Source organism: Amblyomma maculatum, chromosome 1, assembly GCF_055883805.1.
Source record: "Amblyomma maculatum isolate TAMU_Amacu chromosome 1, ASM5588380v1, whole genome shotgun sequence".
NCBI lineage: Eukaryota > Metazoa > Arthropoda > Arachnida > Ixodida > Ixodidae > Amblyomma > Amblyomma maculatum.
The window spans coordinates 216,121,784-216,142,484 of record NC_139344.1 but is presented as its reverse complement, the minus strand read 5'-3'; the positions used below and the strand labels follow the sequence as shown (position 1 = coordinate 216,142,484).

The following is a 20,701-nucleotide window of genomic DNA, read 5'->3' as shown; positions in this document are numbered from 1 at the left end:
AGTATGTAGTATTGGTAGTATCTCCAGTATCTCCTTGGTATGTATCTCTGCACTGATTGAACATGAAAAAAAAAAAAAAAAGCATAACGTGATACTCACACATTTTATTACAAATACAAAGGAAAATCTCCAAATACGGAGCAGCGTTTGCTGCTCCGAGTCTAGACCGAGCTCTAGTGAGAAGTCTACTGGTCTACCTGGTCTACCTTGGTATTCCAAGGTATGGTATTCTAGAGCACTGTAACCTTGGTGAAGAGTATGAATTTTTGTTTTGTGCTGCTTTGTTTTATGGCGTCTTGTTAACTGACTCTTCAGTTGATAGTTCACGTCAGATTCGACCGCTGTCAAAAACTCGAGTTGATAAGAATGTCCCATTACTGTGCCGGACATGGAGGAAGGCTACAGTCTCCCCCGTGGTACCCGTGTTCGAAACCTTCGAAACCGAACGCTGGCAGCTGCGTTATGGTAGCTGCGTAGCTGCGTTTCGATGGAGGCGAAATGGAGATGCGCCCATGTGCTGTGCGGCGTCAGTGCACTTAAATGTCCCCAGGTGGTCGAAATTACTCCGTAGCCTGGCCCTACACTGTTTCTGCTTCTCCTCTCATTCCACTTTCACTCCTACCTTCCTCCCTTCCCTTGCGGCGTAGGCCGAGTGTCGACAGAAAAAATTGAACCATGCTGCGCCTTTTGTGGAGTCGAGTGCTAGACAGCTCGTGGATGTAGCCATACTGTTAGCAGAGCTATAGTTACTGTATATAATAATGCTACCTTTTTGGCAGCATATACAAACTCGGGGTTCAGCTTCTCTGCACAATAAAAACCCCTTCACCTTGGCGGCCAAACCTGTTTTGGGGGCAGAAGTTGGGTGCAGCGCAGAATACTTGTGTGTCAAGCCTGATGTCATGTATGAACCTGGTGAAACTTCCTTCGCTTTTGATAACGAGGAGGAAGCAAAGGGGCGGGAGAGGCGATTTGAATGGCACTTGCGAGGAACTGGCTTCCCCGATGGCATCTTGATACCATAATTGCGGCAGCAAAAACAGACAGGTGTGCAGGAAATGGACGTGGCCATTATTGTCACATAGACGTCTCCTGCAATGCACCCAACTTCGGCTCTGAAATCAGGTTTGGCCGCCATGGTGCAGGGGTTTTTGCTGTGCAGGGAAGCTGACTTCCAGAGTTTTGCAAAGGGTCTATTGTATGGACCTGAGTAGTACGCACTAGAATGCAGCAGTCCAGAGAGAAGGCATTTCCAAGCTCTCACGGCCTGTACAAAGTCTTCCTTCCAGGCATGCACAATTCATCCTTGCCTTGTAATGTTTGCTAATGCTCTATGGCTGCCTGAAGTGTGTGGCATACAAAGGTGAAACAAATTACATACTTCTAGCCTACATTGAAGACAATTATAAAAACAAACACTACACAGATTACAATGAAACAAGGTATCTGTGGCTTGTATCATTCTATTTAACTTCAAAATCGCAAAAATTTAGAAATATTTGTATTCACTTGTATAACCTCATTTTATATGCAGCCTGGAAACTTCAGTGCCGCAATCAACAAAGAAGCATTAAAAAAAAAATTGTTTCATGACCTGTGTTGGCTTTGCATGTCGGAAGAATGCTCAGACGATGAGCGCTTTTCTCCATTCTGGTTTTCAAGGTGTTGATCATATGGTGAAGGAGATTTCTTTACGACTATTTTATTTGTTTTGACGCCGTTTCATTCGTTTCACTCCTGAAAGCCCAGTGCAGACCAAGACATTTTGTTTTTCAGATTTTTTAATTTTAAATTTCTTATATGAAATTGTCTTCTCAGTCTGGACAGGTTCATGGCAGCCACAAAAATTAAAAGCTGAAAAGTTTTGTCTGTGCGCTGATAACATGAATTGTGTAAATTTTTCTAAGCACACATTTAGAAGAGGCATGCTGTTTGCAGCAACGACAAAAACTTAAAGCAAGGTTTTGTGTCATCTGCATTCTCTAGTAATTTGGATGGATGGTGGTGGTAAAAACTCTTTTCATGGTGTGGCTGTCAGACCGCACCTTTCAGCAACTTCCTAATCCAGTTCACCGCCCACAGTTGTACTGCAGGTACAAAGCTGGTCGCACAAGCTTAAGTAGTTGGTTAGATAACAGTCAGTCAGCTTATTTGGGTTGGAGCTCAGGACACCCGCATACACGATTTTACAAAGGGGTGAAGGGCGCTGCCATAATAGGGAGCTGGGCTGCTCTCGTAGCACAGGAAAGTGTTGACGACTTCCTCCCTTAACTGCCCAGTCAAACCGGTTTCTCCAGGGGTTGTAAAATGGTGCATAGGATATTAAAAAAAATGTTTCAGAGACTAATTTTTAAAGTCAACCGAAAATTATTTTTTTTTATGTACACTTTGAAATCAACACTAGAGCTACTAACAAAATAATAAGAGTGCCATTATTAAAGAAAACATGACGCATCCTGGTCTGGTGTGCCGTCAACTATCTTGATCCCATATAACATGAATCGGTTAAGTTCAAAAACTCTGTCCACAGGTGCATTACTTTTCAGATGTCATTAGTCACGCAGGGGTGGAAGTGCTGCTCCAATTCCTCCATTCTGCTCTAAAATGCAATATTGCTCCAAAAGTGCTCCAAACTGGTTGTTTTGATGCTTTGCCATCAATTTTAGCAGAACACGGGAACAATGTCATTGCATCAGAGGCAAAGATATAACGCATCTTGCACTGGTCTTAATACAAATGAGCTTTTTGTAAGAGAAGGAAGCATGGAGTATAATAAATATTTGTTCGCAAGTAAATTTAGTATGAACCACCGGCAGTTGGAGATAATTGCGAAAAAAAAAAATGCACTGTGCATGTGACGTAGCACCTCCTCTCAGCCTTTTGAATCGCCAGCGCAGAGAAGAGAGATCAGCAAGCGAAGCAGGTAGTGCAAACTATTGTGAGCCGTTAGGAAGAAAACTTGTCCGACTGCAGAAACTGCATGTGTTATATTCTAATGGTTCTGCTGTGGAAACAAGCAGGTACTTCACCATCGAGCTTCTTTGTCTGGCAAGCTTGCCAGGCCTACGGCAGACAAAACCATACTTGAAGCGTTATGGGTTGTATGCCAAAGCTGTCACTCACTAGGAAGCTTCTCAAGAGTGTTGGAAAGGTATACGGGGCCTAGCGCCAAAATATTAAAATGGAGCCCAAGAATTGCTCAAGCAAAGAATGGCAAACTTTTGGCAGGAGGCAGTGAATTAAAAAAGCTGTGGGATGGAAAGGCTACCCTATGCCATCTGTCTGTAGCCCAAAGCTTCTCCAAAATGCCCGAGCCTGCTTCCAATCCTGTAGACCTCCACCATATTTACAAACGGACAAGACGATCAAGGTTGTACTGCAGTTGTCCGCGATCCCACAGTAGGCAAAAAGCACTGAAGCGGCACTGGCGCCAAGCTTGTCAATGTTCGCTACTATGGTCTGAAGGCGCCTTTTTGGCAGACGAAATATCCATGTGCTCAGGAATTTATGAGGCCACGCATAGGATCAAAAGGGATCATGTAATACCCCATGTCTGCGGACTTTGAGCTATATTCTAAATAAATAAAATAGATATGCACAAGATAGGGAGCAGAAATGTCATGCCCATTAATCTGAATTCCAAGTTAGTATCGCTACTAGAGCCAATCTAAGTGGTAGACTGGACATTTGAATCTATCAAGCCAAAATAGGTAAATGCATTAGGTCAGACTAGATGTTCAGGTATGAAGCGCACCAGCAAGTGTTACGTTTGCTGCTAGTCTGTTCAAAGTTTTTGCTGAGGTCGGCCTGTGTTATATTATACATCTTTACATGCTTTGGCCGTTTGTCATGTCAGAGGTGAGTGCAAAGTTGGAAAGGCATTAAACTTGCATAAAAAGGAATCAGATTGGAGATTTTGTATTTCAGAAAAAAAAAAAATTCAATTATCAAAGGCGTTTGACCTTGGAAACTTGCTCCAAAACGCAATTCAAATGCTCCAAAGCTGCCTTAAAATGGCTTCACTACTGCTCCCAAAGCTGCTCCAAAATGCTCGAGCCTGCATCCACACGTTAGTGATGAAGAGCCACAAGAGGTATGTATTTGTATTTGTATCGCTACATTTTAGCGCCATTCCTGGCTACCTGGCTAGGTTCCAAGCTTGATCTGTGTTTTCGCTTGTATGCTTTTTCCTACACAGAGTGCAGTACTGCTGAGAAAGCAAAAGAGGACCACAAAAGATGACATCTTAGCTTTCTCATTTAGATACCGAGCTTAGACCTGATGTAGTACTATGTGGGCCTTTAATACATGCGCTCATATGGCATGTTCTTGTACAAAATGCAGACCTTTCTTATCAATGATATTTTTCTGTTAAATATTCATTTACAGCCTTCCTTTATGATCTGTGTCAAGATTTTATTTTGCTTGAATAATTTGCAGTCGTGCATATGCATTAGTCATCCATTATAGCTGACATAAGATATAAACTGTATATCACGCCAGGACCGGTTTCAGTCCAAGGAGCAATCAAGGTCCCATTCTGCCAATGGGCTTAGCTCTAATTTATCTGAGTTTCAGCTAAGCTGAGCCAGGCCTGCCACAAGTCTGCCACTGGAACCAGGACCACTGCAGAACCCACGTCCTGCTGGAGCTAAAAGTCGTGCCACAGTCTATCTCATACTTTTATTGTAATAGCTGTGCCGCCTGGGCAAGAACTTGATATAAACATGGGGGCTTATGGATAAGCAGGCTCAGCAAATTCTTGAACAGTGCCCTCATTGCAACTAAAGCCCGTTTGGCGTGCTGAAAAGTTTCTATGGCAGTACTTTTAGCTCAACCTAATATGCATAGTTCACTGCATTCACAAACACGATGACAGTGAATCGTTCTTACAGCAGCAAGGTCCATATGATTAATGTAAGGCTCAGTAAACTGAACCAAATGGCACAAAACACAGAGTAAACCAAAGGGACGTCCTACAGTCAACTCCTGGCAGATGATGGAACTGTACACAAACTTTCAGGCTCGGCAAGACTAAAATAAGACCATTTACCCACTATCAAAATTTTACCCAGTCATTATGTTTGAGATAATAGCTTTTCGACAGCTCGTATTCCCCTTAATACAGGACATGCCTCAATTAAGCTTAGTCTAGTATTTTAGTATCCAAATGCCTACAATACTCTGAAAATTCATTCCTTCATTTCTTAGGCTAATGTTGTTGAACCCAATAGACTAGTTAGTCTTGGGACTGGGTGCAAGGAATATCAAAAATGTGGTCGTTGTATATGAGAGGTGAAATAAAGCATTTCATAAGATGGAGGCTAAATTGCGAGGTTTACAATGAATGATTTCTGCTACCAAATATGTATGCGCATGCGCGCGCGCGCACACACACACACACACACACACACACACACACACACACACACGCACGCACGCACGCACGCACAGTTTGCCAAATTATGTTTTGCTTTTATTTTAGTTGGTATTTGATTCCATATCTTCAAACAAATTCAGTCTGTTTCCATACACATTATTAACAGGAGAAAGGTTGAAAATTCCACCGCTAACACTGGGTTGAACTTAATATGGAGGAATATTTGCAAAGGAAAAGGATCATTGTATTTTACAATGCTACTCACATGGACAATACATAGAGAACTGTTCAAGTTCATGAAAGAGTGTAACAATTATGCCTAAGTATTTATGAAAAGTATGAAGCTTCTTTACCATAAAATTGGATTTTGTTTTATTTGCATAACACTGCAGACCTGTTTGGCCAAAAATGGATGAAGAGAATGAAATTGTGGACAATATTTACATCACCTAAAGCTGGATTTACACAATGAATGAGGTCGTGCAGACAAATCCACAACGACCAAGTTCCGGGGACTCTTCATGTGTTGCAAGCATTCACAGGATGAACAGAAACAAGAACTCTGCGATTTATGTCCACCAAATGAACCCACCGTTATAAACAGCGATTCAAACCAAACAAAGAGCGACAAAGTACAGAACACATGACTACAACACTTGCTACAATTGCTACAATAAATTGCTAGAATGACATTTTTATTAAAGGTTAGCTCGCAGGTCGCACAGAACAGTCAGTACCAGTTGTGAGTAAAAAAAAAATATTAACAACAGTGTATGGATGCTGGGCCAAGGAGCACCTCAATCACCAGGATTTCCTTCAGCAAGCATCTTCCAGACAATGCCGCTTTTTACTCATGTTCTTTCTGAAGTTTGTCAATTTCTTCATAAATGCGTAGCGTAGCTGCTTCTATTTCTGCAACCTGTAAAGACAAGAAAATTGCCAATGTGCTAGAAGTTTTAATTTGGCTGTTTAAAACAATTTATGGATTTTTACCCGTTTTCAATAAGGGGTATTAACGTGACGTCGAGGTTGACTTTAGTGTGCGACAAACGCCGTCTTGGTGTCCAGTTTTGAATAGTGTGGTTGGCGGTTCAACTATACTTGTGTTCATCTGTTTTCTCTGTTACTCTACTTCATGCCAGCACTGAAGCAGTGAACATTAAATCAACATCATGAGACACAACTATCTGGACAGTCTGCGCGATGTGGACAGACATTGAAAAAATGGAAATGTGCAGCACCAACCCATTTGCAGTCGATGTGCGCAGTCAATGTGCGCGACTGCACGGTCAGCATAGACCTGTGGCCGTGCATAAATACGTGCGACATTCATCAATTTTTCGTGCTGCGGATGAGCTTCGTCAAGAGAAAACAAATAAAAGCCGATGTATCACGCGAAGGACGCAACTACGTTACAATTGTGGCTGCGTTGAGCCGTGGCTGAAGCAGATGAACCAATGTGTTGCACAATTACATGCGTGACATAGAATGGTTTTCCCAGCAAAACCTTTCAGCTAAAATTACACATAGAATTAACTTTTGGTCGTCAGCACCACCAATTTTGCGGTAATATCTTGACGAGATGGGCATAAAATTTTATTTGGCAAGCAAACTTGATAAACATCTCCGGCAAGCACAATTAGTTTGCTTTAACTTCAAGCTGGGGCACCCTCATCAAACTTCTGTTATGGCCATGAAACAGCTGCCACGAAACAAATCTAGACAGGCCTGCGAAACATGCTGAGCAATGCCGAATGGCCGTTGATTCCAGGCCGTCTTTTTGGCGGTCTGTGCTGCCAGCTGTTGTGTAGGGCCAGAATGCATCGATATAAGAAGCCAGAGATCGCACTGTGGACACTGCAGCATCTCGGGACTGCTGACGGCTCCGGCTCTATGTGTTCTTCCTCGCAAAAGGCAGGAGCCGAGATTCGCATGCAAAACCTTGTTTTAATTTTCTTTCACGAAGGTTGGGGCGACGGGAAAAGGGGGGGGGGGGGGGGGGAGGGTGCTAAGAATTGGCAGGTGCCAAAAATTACAAACATATGATAATTAGAAAGCTGGCCACTCCTAGTGGCTCCTAAGCATAGTGGCAAAGGTCACTTGTTTAGCCACACTGAAGAGATTGATAAAGAAGGAAAAGAATTCACAATAACAGATCAGAATATAAAGCGAGATGCATTCCAAAAGCAATTTCAGGTCTCTCACAAAATTTCATGGATCTGTGGTTCTCAATCTCTGGAATTTTGCAGAATTTAAAATTTAAACTTAAGCGCTTTAATCACGGCGAGTTGGGTTATCAGTTGTAGCATTTGTAGCTCCGCTGCCTTTCCTGCACTATCAACAGGGATCGGTATGTTTAGGTGGCTGGGGAAAACTACAACTAAGCAGCTGCAATGTATTGGCACAAATCAGATCCATATATTGTCCTCGGCACTTAACCTACATGTGAAAACACCTAGAATGACCAAGCATGTCTGCAGTGCAGTTACTGATGCAAAACAGTAATCAACCCCTTAGCTGCAGCTGTCACCTGTCATCCACAATGACTAGTGCACTCGTTGCCTCTCCATTAAGTTGCGCTATGTGGCCGGAGTGACCTGATTTAGGTAGCAGCCTGTCTCCAGCTGCTACTACTGTCTGCAGAGTAGAGGAGATGAGAAAGACTGGCACCCTGTTTCCAGATCATGCGATAAGTACCTTTAAGGTGGCCAAAAAACAACCCAGTTTGTTTGTTTTTTTATTAGCTTAAGATTTAACCATGGTTGAACCAAGTTAAATGACCAATAGTTCAAATTTGCATGGTTTTGCGTGGATTAGCACTTTTTCTATGGACACTACTCGTTGAGACCTTTGCAACAACATATGACAACGTTGTAAAGTTCAATTCTTAATCACAATTAATGGTAATTAGGACCTGAAATTAGTGTACTGCAAATGTATTCAATACAAGCTATCCAACGATAGCTTATACTTGATGCTATTACTTGGATATCCATATGTTGACAACATATGTTGCAGCATCACCTGCCCAAAACAGTTGTCTGCATTCCTCCTCCTGTCGCCAATGGTACAACACTGTTTACTTGTTCAATAAATACTGTGGATTTGTTGCTTTCTTATCTTTAGCATAAAACTGTACAGTAAAAAATTAAGCCAAGCGAAGACTATGACTGACTTGGCTCAAGTGTAATTCTATATGTGCTTCTTGTGCACAAAGTTCAAGGTGAGCTTCCACTGCCCCATCATCTGTTGAAGCGTAAAATTGGATGGAAACAGTTCAAGTCATGGGTACTAGTGGCAGGGTAAAGAGGTGCAATGTCAACAGCTCAATAGGTGGTATTCGCAATGCCATCCATTCAAACCTTTCGTGTATATGTGCTGCGCCTATGTTTCAGTCCTCAGCCTGGACCCGAGTCGAGCTTTGAAAAAGACAAGTCCTTTTCAAAGAGAGATAAAGTTTGTGTGCTCCACAAACTGAAGCAAGAAGAACCCACTTGACAAGTGGAATTCTACAGAGACAAAAAACAGCGCTATTTGCAGACCCTGGCTGCCTACAGTTCAGTAAAAGCTAGGTAATTTGAACTTTATGGGACCAGAAAAGAAGTTCGAATTATCGAAATGCCTCGAAAAACCTGACAAGAACCATTTGCATTGGGGTAAATTTACCGTATTCACTGGCGTAATGAACCCAAACGCATAATGAACTCAACGCCCACTTTTCCCGCTGAGAATTAAGAAAAAAGTGTCGGTCTTTATCGGGTCCCTCTGTTTCGTGCCGTAGCAGCACTCAGCCTATTTCTTGGCAACATCACAGTGTGGGTGTCTTTTGATGTTAGCTGTACCGGTTTGGGGGGGGGGGGGGGGGGGGAAGGGGGGGGGGGCGAACTTGGCAGAGTGCCAACGGCTTTCACTTACTCCTCTCTGGCGCTCATTCTTCAGGGTGGTAGCAGGTGTGCAATAAAGAAAGAAATGGAGTGCCGTTTCACAAGCAGCCTGCGGCACAGCACGTGTGAGGTCTCGCTGCACGACCCGTTGCATGGCACTTGATAAGAGCACGCTTTGGGAGCAGCAAAGAACCGCATTGAAAGCGCGTAAAAAATCCACTATCTGAAACTCCGTGCAACTGGGATCAGTTAGCTGGCTGGTGCGTAGCCAATGAGCGCCACTGCTGCTGACTGGCGCGAAGCCCGCAGAAGCGAAACTGAAACGTAGTCAGCCTATTAAGGTAGTGTTGAATGAGCCCATTTGTGCTTCGTGACACTTTCCATTGCGCGCACGTCAGAGGTGCACAGTCAACCACGCAACATGTAGCAGTTTAGGTTGTAAGACACTCCATTATGTGAAAGACCACCCTACATAGGTAAGCCGTATGAACGGACTTGTGTGGACACCTATCTCACTCTTTCTTCTGAAAAGCAAAGCCTGAATGGGTAGTGTCTGTCTACTGGCTATGTCAGTGGTCTAGAGACATCACACAAGCCGACATCCAGTCAGCACATGCTTATGTCCCATGCTAACTGCAATCGGCTACAAAATATTTCGCTCATAACGCCCGTGTCGATGTTGGATTTTATGAAGAATCGGGCCTTTAACGCTATTGTTAGAACGGCAGTCCCGTGATGCTGCCACCAGCCAGAATGACGACACAGACAGGCACATCATGGCACCCTAACTCAAGCATAGGGGAGTTTCACTGTGCCATGCGACTCAAATTACGAGGTTGGTTTCACAACACATGCACAAGTTTGCGTATAATTAAAGGTGATGTTTTCATGAATGGCTTCTATGATCAAGATAAAGACAGAAATAAAATGTTTATCTCCACAAAGAAAAAAAGAAACAAAGCCCGCACTCACAAGGTGTAACTGGATTATGCTATGACCCCATTGCAATTTCCTAAGCTTTAAAATTTCATTCAGTTAAGCTACACATAAATTAATTTGCAAAAGTCTTCAAACTTTCAACGAATGTAAATTCTGAACTGTGGAACTTGATGTCTCAAAGCAATAAATTGGCTACAAGAGATGCGATGATATAATACTATTTGAGCAAAACGCAAAAAGCTAGAAAAACAGACTTTTTGCTCTTCCTCAGTCAAAGTATAGACAGTAATACTTTAGACACATGGCATCTTAGAAGAAGCCTCAAAGCCATATGAACTTCTGCTCTCTACACTAAACCCTTTTTGAACCCAGAAGAATACTACATGTACATCACGAGTGAATACAATTTGCCAAGTTAATTAAAAACAAAAATCAATGATATGCTGGCACTTTTTCACAGCTTGAGAAGACTCGATAAGGACATATGCCATGACATATGCTCAGTGCCTGACAATTAAACATGCACACACATCTGTGAACCAAAAAACAAAAATACACATCACGAAGGTGACCCAAAGGTTGGCATTTTGTCCTGCAGGAGGATGCAAGATGAGAATCCCTGCCGCACATGCAAAACTAAACTGCAAGAAACAATAGCAAAAACAATGTAGACGGTACCTTTGCATTTTCTCAGGCTAAACTAGCCTTGTAAACCTCTGCAAGCTCCTTTAACTGGGCCTGTGCTTCCTTGTTGAGCTGCTCACGAGACAAAGTCTGCATCTCCTACTGACATAAGGTGCTGAAGATGTTCTTCCTCTCGGGCCATGAGCTCCAGCTTTTTTTGCAGCGTGTGTTTTGCGTGCTCCGCTTCAGCCCTGCATGTGCAGAGCAGTACAGCATGGTTGGTATGGTTTATAAGGTTTAGTCTTTCTATATTTCTAAGCAGGCGATATATGCTCGAGGAACGAATGGGAGTGAAAAGCCACATCATGCGGCCTGACGAGCACTTATCAGCTATGCGTGTTCGGCAGGGCGATGCAGGCAACAGTAGTAGTGGAAAACATTCTTAGTGCGCACAGGTTACAAACTACTGGTTATAAAGAGAAAATTACAGTAATGATTAAAAGCAAGGAACTTCAAAGGAACACAAAAAGACATCACCTTTGAGAGGGGTGGAGGGCCCCGAATAATTAGGGTTAGTCGTTTTCAGGTTTTATATTTTTTCAAATTCGGGGGGTAAAAATCGGGCGTTATTTTTCGGCTTGATAATAGGGGAGAAATCGGGTTTTTCGTGGGAAAATTCCGCAATTCGGGTTTTATTGGGTTAAATTTGCAAAGTAATAATTTATTCGATTTGCTCTAACCGATGGCTAACAATTAGGGCTAGATTTTGGGCTGCTTTCAAGAAAATATTGCAAAGGCTCGAGTGCATCTCTCATTAAGACTGCCTTTTTTCAGAAACCTCTTTTTCAGAAAGTATCGCTCGAATACCTTCCGCTTTGGTGCTATTATGTGAGCATTCAACAAGTTCTGTTAATGAGCTCCACATTTCCATGACGACAACAAGCGCTTTGTAGAAGCTTTACCATCTGTTCGGAACTACAGAAGGAGGCTTCTTTGCATCAGCGCCAAACAGACTATTAGAGGCACATATTTCGATGTACTTTTGGTGCAGCTTGTTAGCGTGCTTAAATAATGCTCCAAACGTGATCACTGCGGATCGAACATCAGACACGCAAGGTGACGAAATCGCATGGTCAACGTTCACATGGATCAAATGGACTAAGTCCTTTACATGCAAGATGTGGATCGCTTCAGCTTTGCAGATCTCATGTACCATTTTTCGCATGTACTCCGCGGAATCTGTGGCTACGGCTATAACATCCTTCCACGTCTTGCCCACAGTAAGGAGAGCCTTGTTGACTACCCGGGCCACTGTGTAGCTGTTCGAAGCATAAACTCTGTCGACGTCGACTAAACAAACCTGCTTCTTTTTTGCTTTTTGACTATAATAGCACATCAGTGTTAATGGTAGGTACTCCGGTTATGTCAGGGGATTCGTCAACGATAACACTCACTTTAACGGCTTGCATATCATTACGGATTTTCGCCATGTCCTTGTCAAAAGCTTCTTTCAGGTATTTAATCCGAAGTCACTGTCCAGTCGGCATAGTTTTAGCGGCCTTGCAGTATCTGCGTACGAAATCCCCCAGAGGTCCGTCCGCCTGATGCATGCCGATTCCACTGTACGCCAGGGCACGAACGAAGTCGTGAATCACGCCATCCGCTTCATTTTCTTTCGCACGCTGCCTACAGGAAACATCGAAGAGTGTTGGCTGAGATGTTCCCGCCTTTTCAGCTTCTTGGACCGCCATCTTCAACTTCTTATGACGCGATGACGCGAGATGCTCGCGAATTCGGTCGTAGGGCTTCTTCGCTGGATCAGTGACCATCTCGGTGTTGCAGTACTTGCACACCAGCACGCGGCTGTCTTCAGAGTCTTTTGTTGTAGTCTGCAAATCCTCGTGTTCTTTGCACCAATCATCCAATGTCTTTCGTTTTCTTCCCATCTTGAACGCTAGTCAGCAGTGCTGCGAATGCACGATGTGTAAATATCGCCGCCGCGCGTGCCCAAGCTACCGGCGCTGTGTTCGGGACTCCGACGTTAGATGGCGCCACAAGGCCTGCAATCAACGATTGTCTGTCTGTCGGCCGCTTCTCGGTTGCGCACCAACTGGAGGCACAGCAATTCCGTGGGCACAGTTGGTGCAAAAATCGGGTAAAATCGGGCTTTACCCGAAAACAACCCTACGAATAATGTGATCATATGGGCTTCCCTAACCAGCACTGACATCGCGCAGTACACAAGCAACGTCAGAATGCAGTTGCTGCGGCCAACATCAAACCTACGTCCTCGGGCTCACCGGTCAAGAGCCTTAACCGCTTCCACTCCAGCAGGGAAGTACGGTATGAAGCACCTCGACCCACATTTATGTTCATGTCCTGTCAATTCGCTTTTGCACTAAACTTATGGTCACAAAAGACAGCCAATTATTAAGATGGAAAGCACTGGAGAGCACTGTTCTCACCAGGCATGCTGAAGGTGAGTGCTTTTCATCAATTTGCTGCATTATCACACCACATATCTACAAAAACAAGGCTTTGCAAGCCCATTTAAGGCAAACTACAAAAAAGGTTAATGAAAATAAACTATTCCTAATAATCAGAAACGTATACACTCACCGTTTCTTTTCTTGGGCTTCTTTGATCTCCTGCAGTTTAGATAGCTCAGTAATCGCGGCTTCAAACTTGTCTGTAGCTTCAAGAATTTTATTGTAGGCGTCGCTCATTTTGGGCACTGAATTGAGCTTTTCCTCTACTCCAGACAGCTTGATTTGCAAGTCCTCAACAGATGACGTAAGGCCAGTCAATGTTTCTGTGTGGGCTGCGATGCTCTCCTTTCGAGCAATTGGATCTCTGGAATCAGAATGAATCACATGCTACCAGGTTACTTTCCCAGAATAATATGAATACACTTGTGCGGACAAGAAAGAAGTGAACCACATGAGGCTCAAGCGTCAGCCAAGCCTGCATTAGATGAAATAAGACTCAAATCAAATAAACCAATGCAACTGCAACATGAAGCTGTGAAAAGAATGTTTTAACTACACTGCACTCGCTCACATATACCAAATATCCCTGACAAGTACAAAAGAACTTTGTTGCAGTGAAGACAGTTGTAACAAAACAGCAACATTTGCTTAAAATTAGGAAGCCTCAATACCTGCAATACATTACCCAATTACCAAAGGCCCCATTTCATACAACTTGCTCCGAATGTATGAGGGCTAAATAAAATAGCATCCAGATGCTAATCTAAGGAGTTTGCATATTCAAAGAGAAAAACCTGCAAATGACTTATCCCAACGTTTTCTGTCACTAATATAAATGCTTCTGTCCATTACTAGGATAAATACTCTCACTCCACTTATTCAAGACATCCCAGTTAAACGAAACAAGATTGATTTTTAAATGAAAGCCCTCTTCCAAGCTGAATGGAAGTCAATCTTGTCAAGGTGTCATGTAAAGTATCGATTGGTATTTTTTCCATTCTGCTCAGTTGAGTAAATTGGTGACACTAAGTATTAAAAATTTTAGATATAGCCTTAAACGCTTAACTATGAATAGCAAAGTTTTTGAGTGTCATGAAAATAGTCTGACCTAGGTTCTTAGCACTTTTTATTCAGCAAAAATTAAAGCATGTAACAGCATGCTCCATGCAGCAAAATGTCCACTGCTGCTGGTTCTACGATAAGCACTAGTGGTTGCCCCTAATGTGCCCGAAAAGAGCACCATCAGCAGCAATGCAAAGCTCTGCCATGAGCAACATGGAAAACAAGATTTCGGTGCACCCTAGCAAGCTTTGCTAGCTTTCATTGCTGCTCAAGAAAAGGTGCTACGCTAGGCTACCTTGTCGGAATCACCTTGGTCAGGCCACTATCATGGCGTTCAACCATCGAAACTCTGGACCGAACCCAAGCATCATATTCTTCTTCTCCTTTTCCTGCCATTTCATCGGTTGGGTTCTGCGAACGCATTTGAGAACGAGTCTTCGTTGTCTTCTTTCCTTCAATAAACATTCAGTTGTTAGTCCAGCCTTGTCTTGTTCTCTTCTTTCCTGTGTCTCGTCTTTTGGCTGGTTTAAAATGAACCATTACCAACTCGCCAGAGGAGTCCGTGTGCTGTGCTGTGTCAGTGCACGCTAAAGATCCCCAGGTGGTCGAAATTACTTCGTAGCGCCCCAATACAGCTTCTTTATCTTTTTCCACTTTCACTCCCACCTTCTTCCCATCACATACGGCGCGGGTCAGGTGCCCACAGAACAAGTGTGACAGGTACTGCGCATTTCTTTTCCTGTGAACCAGTTATTATTATTATTATTATTATTATTATTATTATTATTATTATTATTATTATTATTATTATTCAACCATTTTCCTATTTGCGTCAGAGTGTTTAAAGCCATATTTAAAAACTTTTTTATTTCTAATTAATTATTCAAACAGGTGGAATGACCGATAATTTACATAAATCTCAACAAGATTCATTTGTTTTCAAGCTGGAAGAACGCTAAGAGTTTCCTTGTTTTTTCTAACCTCGGCCCATCTTATCTGATTGGTTGGTTGGTTGGTAGGGTTTAACGTCTCAAAGTGATTCGGGCTATGAGAGACACTGTAGCTGAGGACTCCCGGCATTTTTGACCACCTAAGGCTCTTAAACGTGCACTGACATAGCATAGCACATGGGCGCCTGGCTTTTTGCCTCCACCGAAAAGCGGCCGAGGAGACGCGGGATTTGATCCCTCATCGTTGGAATCGGTAACTTAGCGCCCTAACCACTGTGCCACCCTGGCAGGGTCAATCTAGTATGAGACAACATGGCCAAGCAAGAATGTCAACAGGCATTTCATGAAGGGTGCCACCTTCATTTAATTAAGCTCTTTAAAAAAGTGGCCATCCCAGCCCACTGAAGCCAATAGCAGGCTGCTGAGGGTCACCTGGCTAGTCTGCAGCATTCTTTTACTCTGAGGTAAATTACTAAAGCACAATTAGCAATTTTCTTAGTTATTCATTTTATAAAAAACAGCAAATGATAAAGTTGCGAGCCACCTTGAAAAACAGCTGAATGAAATGTTTCCACCAAGGTATTGTTCAAGTGCTCTTTACTGGCCCACTACCAGACTGGAGCAGTGGCAGCGGCGCGAGCTTTCGTGCAGCCTGCACACTGGCCACGGATACATATATTATGGTGAGGCTGCCCAAAAAAACAAAATATTGTGCCTCTGCTCGTGCCACTCGGTATAACGGGCTAAAGGGCTTGGCCACGGATACAATGGGAGCTCTTCTAAGTGACTTGTGTCCTGTGTCGCCACTAGGCGCAAGGCGGGCCTACCCCATTTCAGCTGTTCATTTCTACGGCGGCGGCTGGTGCGCGCCTGGTTTCGTCTCTTAAAGTGCTCATTTATAGGATACAGGGCGACAAAATAAAGACAAAACAATGTAGAGGGTTCACCTACTTCAAGAAGTTCAAACATATAACATATTTTCTTTATAGAGCTGGCGGTTAAAAACTACAAAGAAGAAAATCACCCTCCCGTTTCATAAAACTATGCAGAGTGTACAATATACATTGAGGCCATAAATGGAGAAGTGGTACTTTAATTTATTTCGCATGCTTATTCTTCACAGAAAGTAAACTGAATGCGAATGTGGGCTTATGCCAAAATGAAAAAGCTTTAAAAGCAAGCTGTAGTGAACGTGATCATCAGTAGCTACAGACTCAACAGGTGAAAGCTTTGGCTTCCTCTCTAGCTGCAGCGTACATGCAGACTTCTTGTGTTAATATTATAGCCTGCAGACAGCCCACGATATTAATGATGCATGCCCCAATAAGTAATTTATATGCGAGCTAATTCTTCCGGCACAGCCAAAGATTAACATAATAATGTTTTTGATATCTGAATAATATGAGTCACCAGTGACTTAACATGACTTCCCTCAGCAGCGGAAATTGAGTCACTGACATCCCTAGTTAACTACATGTAGTTCTCACTTAACGTATAATCTCAACGTTGTTAAGACTATGATCAGGCATCAGCATATGTTTTTGTTATTTCTAAATGTGTATGACTTGTTTTAAAGTGCAATCTCAAACACCAATTCTCTGTCGTATTTTCTGTACGTTGCAAACAGTGAATTAGCAGCATCAAAGCGTAAGGTTAACATGAGCCGTGTTATGATGCATATAAGCGAGCGTGTTGTCTGCTGTTTTTGTCAATTTCATTGTTCGATGCAATGCATCGCATTCTGCCAGCCAGTTTCAATCAGAGCATGACTGAGGCAGAGTATCAGTTTCGCCTGTGTGCACTATCTTGCAACATGCCGAGCGGCAGCATCGTTTCACGTTCGAATGATTTTCTGGACGCTTGTGTACGTGTCTTCCATCCCGAGCATCTCCCCGTGACTTGACAGAGTCAGGTTGGTGAATGACCCACTATAGGCTCTGTTACGCGGCTTATCTACTCTCGATACTCTTTCGGTGCAGAGGCACATTATAACCTTTCTTTCCCAAGGCGTATGCTTCATCTTGGGGCAGATGACAGCGTTCAGTACCATCCGCACACATGGTTTACAAATGAGTAACGTACGCTTAACGTATGTGCAAGCTTGCAGCCACAGGCTTGAACAACCTGTATATTTTAAGCCAGTCTGTAGCGCACCAAAATGAAATCCCAGAGCACAAGTGTCAAGGTGCTTTGCGCGCCAGCAGCCATTCCGTCCAGCAGCAGACAGAAAACATCCCGAGAGCGCAGGTCGTACAAAGCGTGCGCAGCAACCGCTGTTCAAGTCCAGCCCCATGACTGGTTTAAAATGAAACGAGCAATAAAAAAAGCTTCTGCACAACTTTTTTTCCTGAAGGATTCAGTTAACTAAAATTAGGGCTTTCTAATTAACTTTGGGGAGCACAAAATAATGAATACTGCAGTTTAGGTCACATTACTCTCAACAGTCGTCAGATTCACTACGCTAGGACGCTTGCCTTTTGCAGCGTGGGGCGGCATCTCATAAGGTTTAGCAGGGTCCCCTGGGACAACCAGTGAAGCTGAAGTCCTTCCAGGGCTAGCGTGGGATCGCACCACCACTCAAGCAAGGCGCATGCAGTGCGGGAGCAGTTTAAAACAAATCATGCGGCCCTGCAGAGCAAGTTTATTGCTTTTCATTTTGCCAACAATCCGTTCCAGTGTCACCTGACTGCAAGATCGTGAGCCAGAGGTCGCATTACAAGCGTTTAGTAGTTTTTCTTTCCCAGTGAGAGAGTGAGGGGCCAATATGCTTTCTGAATACAATTAGGCATTCCACTGTCCCCGGCCATTGCTCCTCGGGCAGTGGGTTCCTGGAACGACTTCTTTGAACCATACCGTCAACGCTGAACGGGTCGCGCCCCATTGCCTGGCAAGGCAGCATAAGAGAATGGTAGAACACAGAGTTTAGCTCTACCATTTACTTTTAAAATCGTGGTTACACTGAACTGGCACACCTGTTAAATGTTTTGCATGTACGGCAATATTAGTGAACGCTTCTACAAGGCGAGTATATATGAGATCATTGTACTGAAAGCTCATTAAGGTTCAAAAATATATGTCCCCTTGGTTTTCTACATTTAATAAAAATTCAGACTTCAGTATTTTTTGTGGCACAGTGTTAATAAAACAGAGAGAAAGAGGCAATTAATGATGTTGTAGACATCAGGTGGAATGACAGAATGACAGCCCTGTTATTAACAATTTTAATTCTTTTGGAAGCACATCAGCTAACTAGTGCATCGAGCACAGTGACTCAGGCAATGTACACACACCCTTGTATGGGAATGATCAAGATATCAGTACAAAAGTTCCAAGTAACTGATATTCTATTCTGGGGTCTTCATGTTGCTAGCACCGAGCCACCTGAGAAGGAAAAGTGAATGGCACCAAACGTTTGTAGGGGCGAGTCACACTTGCAGGCATGGTCACTACGGCATAAGTGTGCATTACAGAGGTCGATCAGTCGGCATTGCGTCCAACAAATGCCTACGTTCAAGGGAGCCACAAGAGTAAGATTATACGGCAATAACGTGGCAAATACAGTTTTTCTAGCAAAGTCACTGCTATTTAACAGCTACCAATGGCACCAGGAAAGTCCACATGGGCCAAAACAATCTATGCATTAAAAAACTTTGCATCCTGGGACCAAATAATTGGTTACATCTTTTCTCCTAATAAATGCTGCTTAAGGCATCAGTATACATGGCTCAACACAGGAAATTGGCTAGGCATGGTAAATAATTTATCACTACACTTCTCATGTTGTTTTGGCTATAGCTTAACCAGCTCAATGGCAGCCTGTTACGTGAAAATTAAGTTTAGGTCACATAAAGCTTGCAAAAACTTGCAATGTAGTCACTGCTCTTTCATTTTATTTCAAGAAAACCCTTGTGTCAGCCTGCCATAAATGCCAGAGTAACAAATAAGTAGCTAAAATGACTGTGTTTGCATGTCTCATGCAACCTAAGCTAGTCTTTGAAAACATAGCCATTGCTCGTTTTTACTCCTACTACACCTCCTTGCACAGTGCTTCAGTTTCCACTTTCGCCACACTGAAGGTGAAAGCTATGCTACTCTCCACCAGCGCGGGCTGCCATTTTAGTGTGAAAGCACTAATCGAGGTTCACAGTCTAGCAAAGTCGTCTAAAGTTCGTATGCCCACTTCTTGTAGGTGTCCACCAGACAGTGAGGCAGCTACTGCACTTTTCCAGGCTATGAGAGATGCTGTATTAGAGGGCCGTGGAAATTTCGACACTAGGGGATCTTTAGCATGCACCGATATCGCACAGTACATGAACGCCTAGCAAAATCTGCTTAACTTTGAAATTGGTATATGGGAAAGGAAAACGCACAGTATCTTTCACACTTTTTGCCTTGACCTAAGCGCACATATGGGAAGGAAAGAAGGAGAAAAAAGGCGTACTATAATGGAGGGCTGTGGAATAATTTTCACCACCTGTGGACTTCTACAAGCACCGACATCGCTGTGCCAGTGTCCTAATGCTAAACCACCAAGCGAAACCACACCAAACGGTGCTTTCGCATGTCTTAACCAGTTTAAGCAGAGTTAACTCCAGCTCATTTTTTTCTAGCCTGACACACTTTCTACTCTTATACTCCAGTGCACGTTTTCTCCTTTCCACTTTTCCTTTCTTTTTCCCTACTGCTCTTTCTCTACCTCGTGCATTCTTTCTCCACTGGTACTGGTTGTCATCTGTCGCATATGTGCTCTCTCTACACTTCTCCTTCCTCCTTGCAACTCCTCTAAAGCTTTGGACTGAAAAATGCATGTAGCATTCCTATTTGACTTAAACCACACAGAAGTAAACGTTCAATTCCCCCATACCTGCACAGTGTGGCTCGCTGTTCTTCTATGGCTTCTCGAGTTTCACGATGTCCAATTCAGCCTGTTGCCTCGGTAGAAGCAGCAAGGTCTGACTCGAGCTCTTCCTTGTCGGCCATGATGGCAGCTTTATGGTCACCGAGTACTTGAAGAGACTTGTCGCAGGCAGAACGTTCTTTTTCAATCTGCTCTGCTTCCTCAGAAGCCTTGATAAGAAAACTAGCAAGCTTTTTTGCCTCTTCCGTCTTGGTGGAAAGTGCGATTGCAGTTTTAGTTGCTTCATTCTTGGCACCAGGTGCTTCTTTTCCTTTTCCTGGTTGGGAGAAATAACAGTCAATTGGATGAATGCCACAAGCTGTGCACAAGTTCAACATCACATACAAAAAAAAAAAAAAAAAAATAAAAAATAAAAAAAGAAAATAAGCAAGCACTGACTAGCTTACTCATATGCCTAAATATCCAGAACGACCACCTCTGGCAAAACATGAAAGCCTATTATTAACGGGGTGGGA

The 20,701-nt window shown here is 43.2% G+C and overlaps 2 long non-coding RNA genes across 2 annotated transcripts; one reads left to right on the top strand and one right to left on the bottom strand.

Annotated features, from left to right (window-relative positions):
• The first annotated feature begins 101 nt into the window (after positions 1-101).
• On the top strand, positions 102-6,219 carry LOC146205601 (uncharacterized). Its single transcript, XR_014704231.1, has 3 exons — positions 102-220; positions 4,004-4,093; positions 5,773-6,219. It is a non-coding gene; the product is annotated as an uncharacterized LOC146205601 (long non-coding RNA).
• Positions 6,220-6,227: 8 nt separating this feature from the next.
• On the bottom strand, positions 6,228-20,219 carry LOC146205600 (uncharacterized). The gene is made up of 5 exons (XR_014704218.1): positions 20,193-20,219; positions 18,619-18,709; positions 13,447-13,680; positions 10,882-11,078; positions 6,228-6,299 (listed from the first exon to the last, which is right to left on the bottom strand). It is a non-coding gene; the product is annotated as an uncharacterized LOC146205600 (long non-coding RNA).
• Between the last annotated feature and the right edge of the window lie 482 nt (positions 20,220-20,701).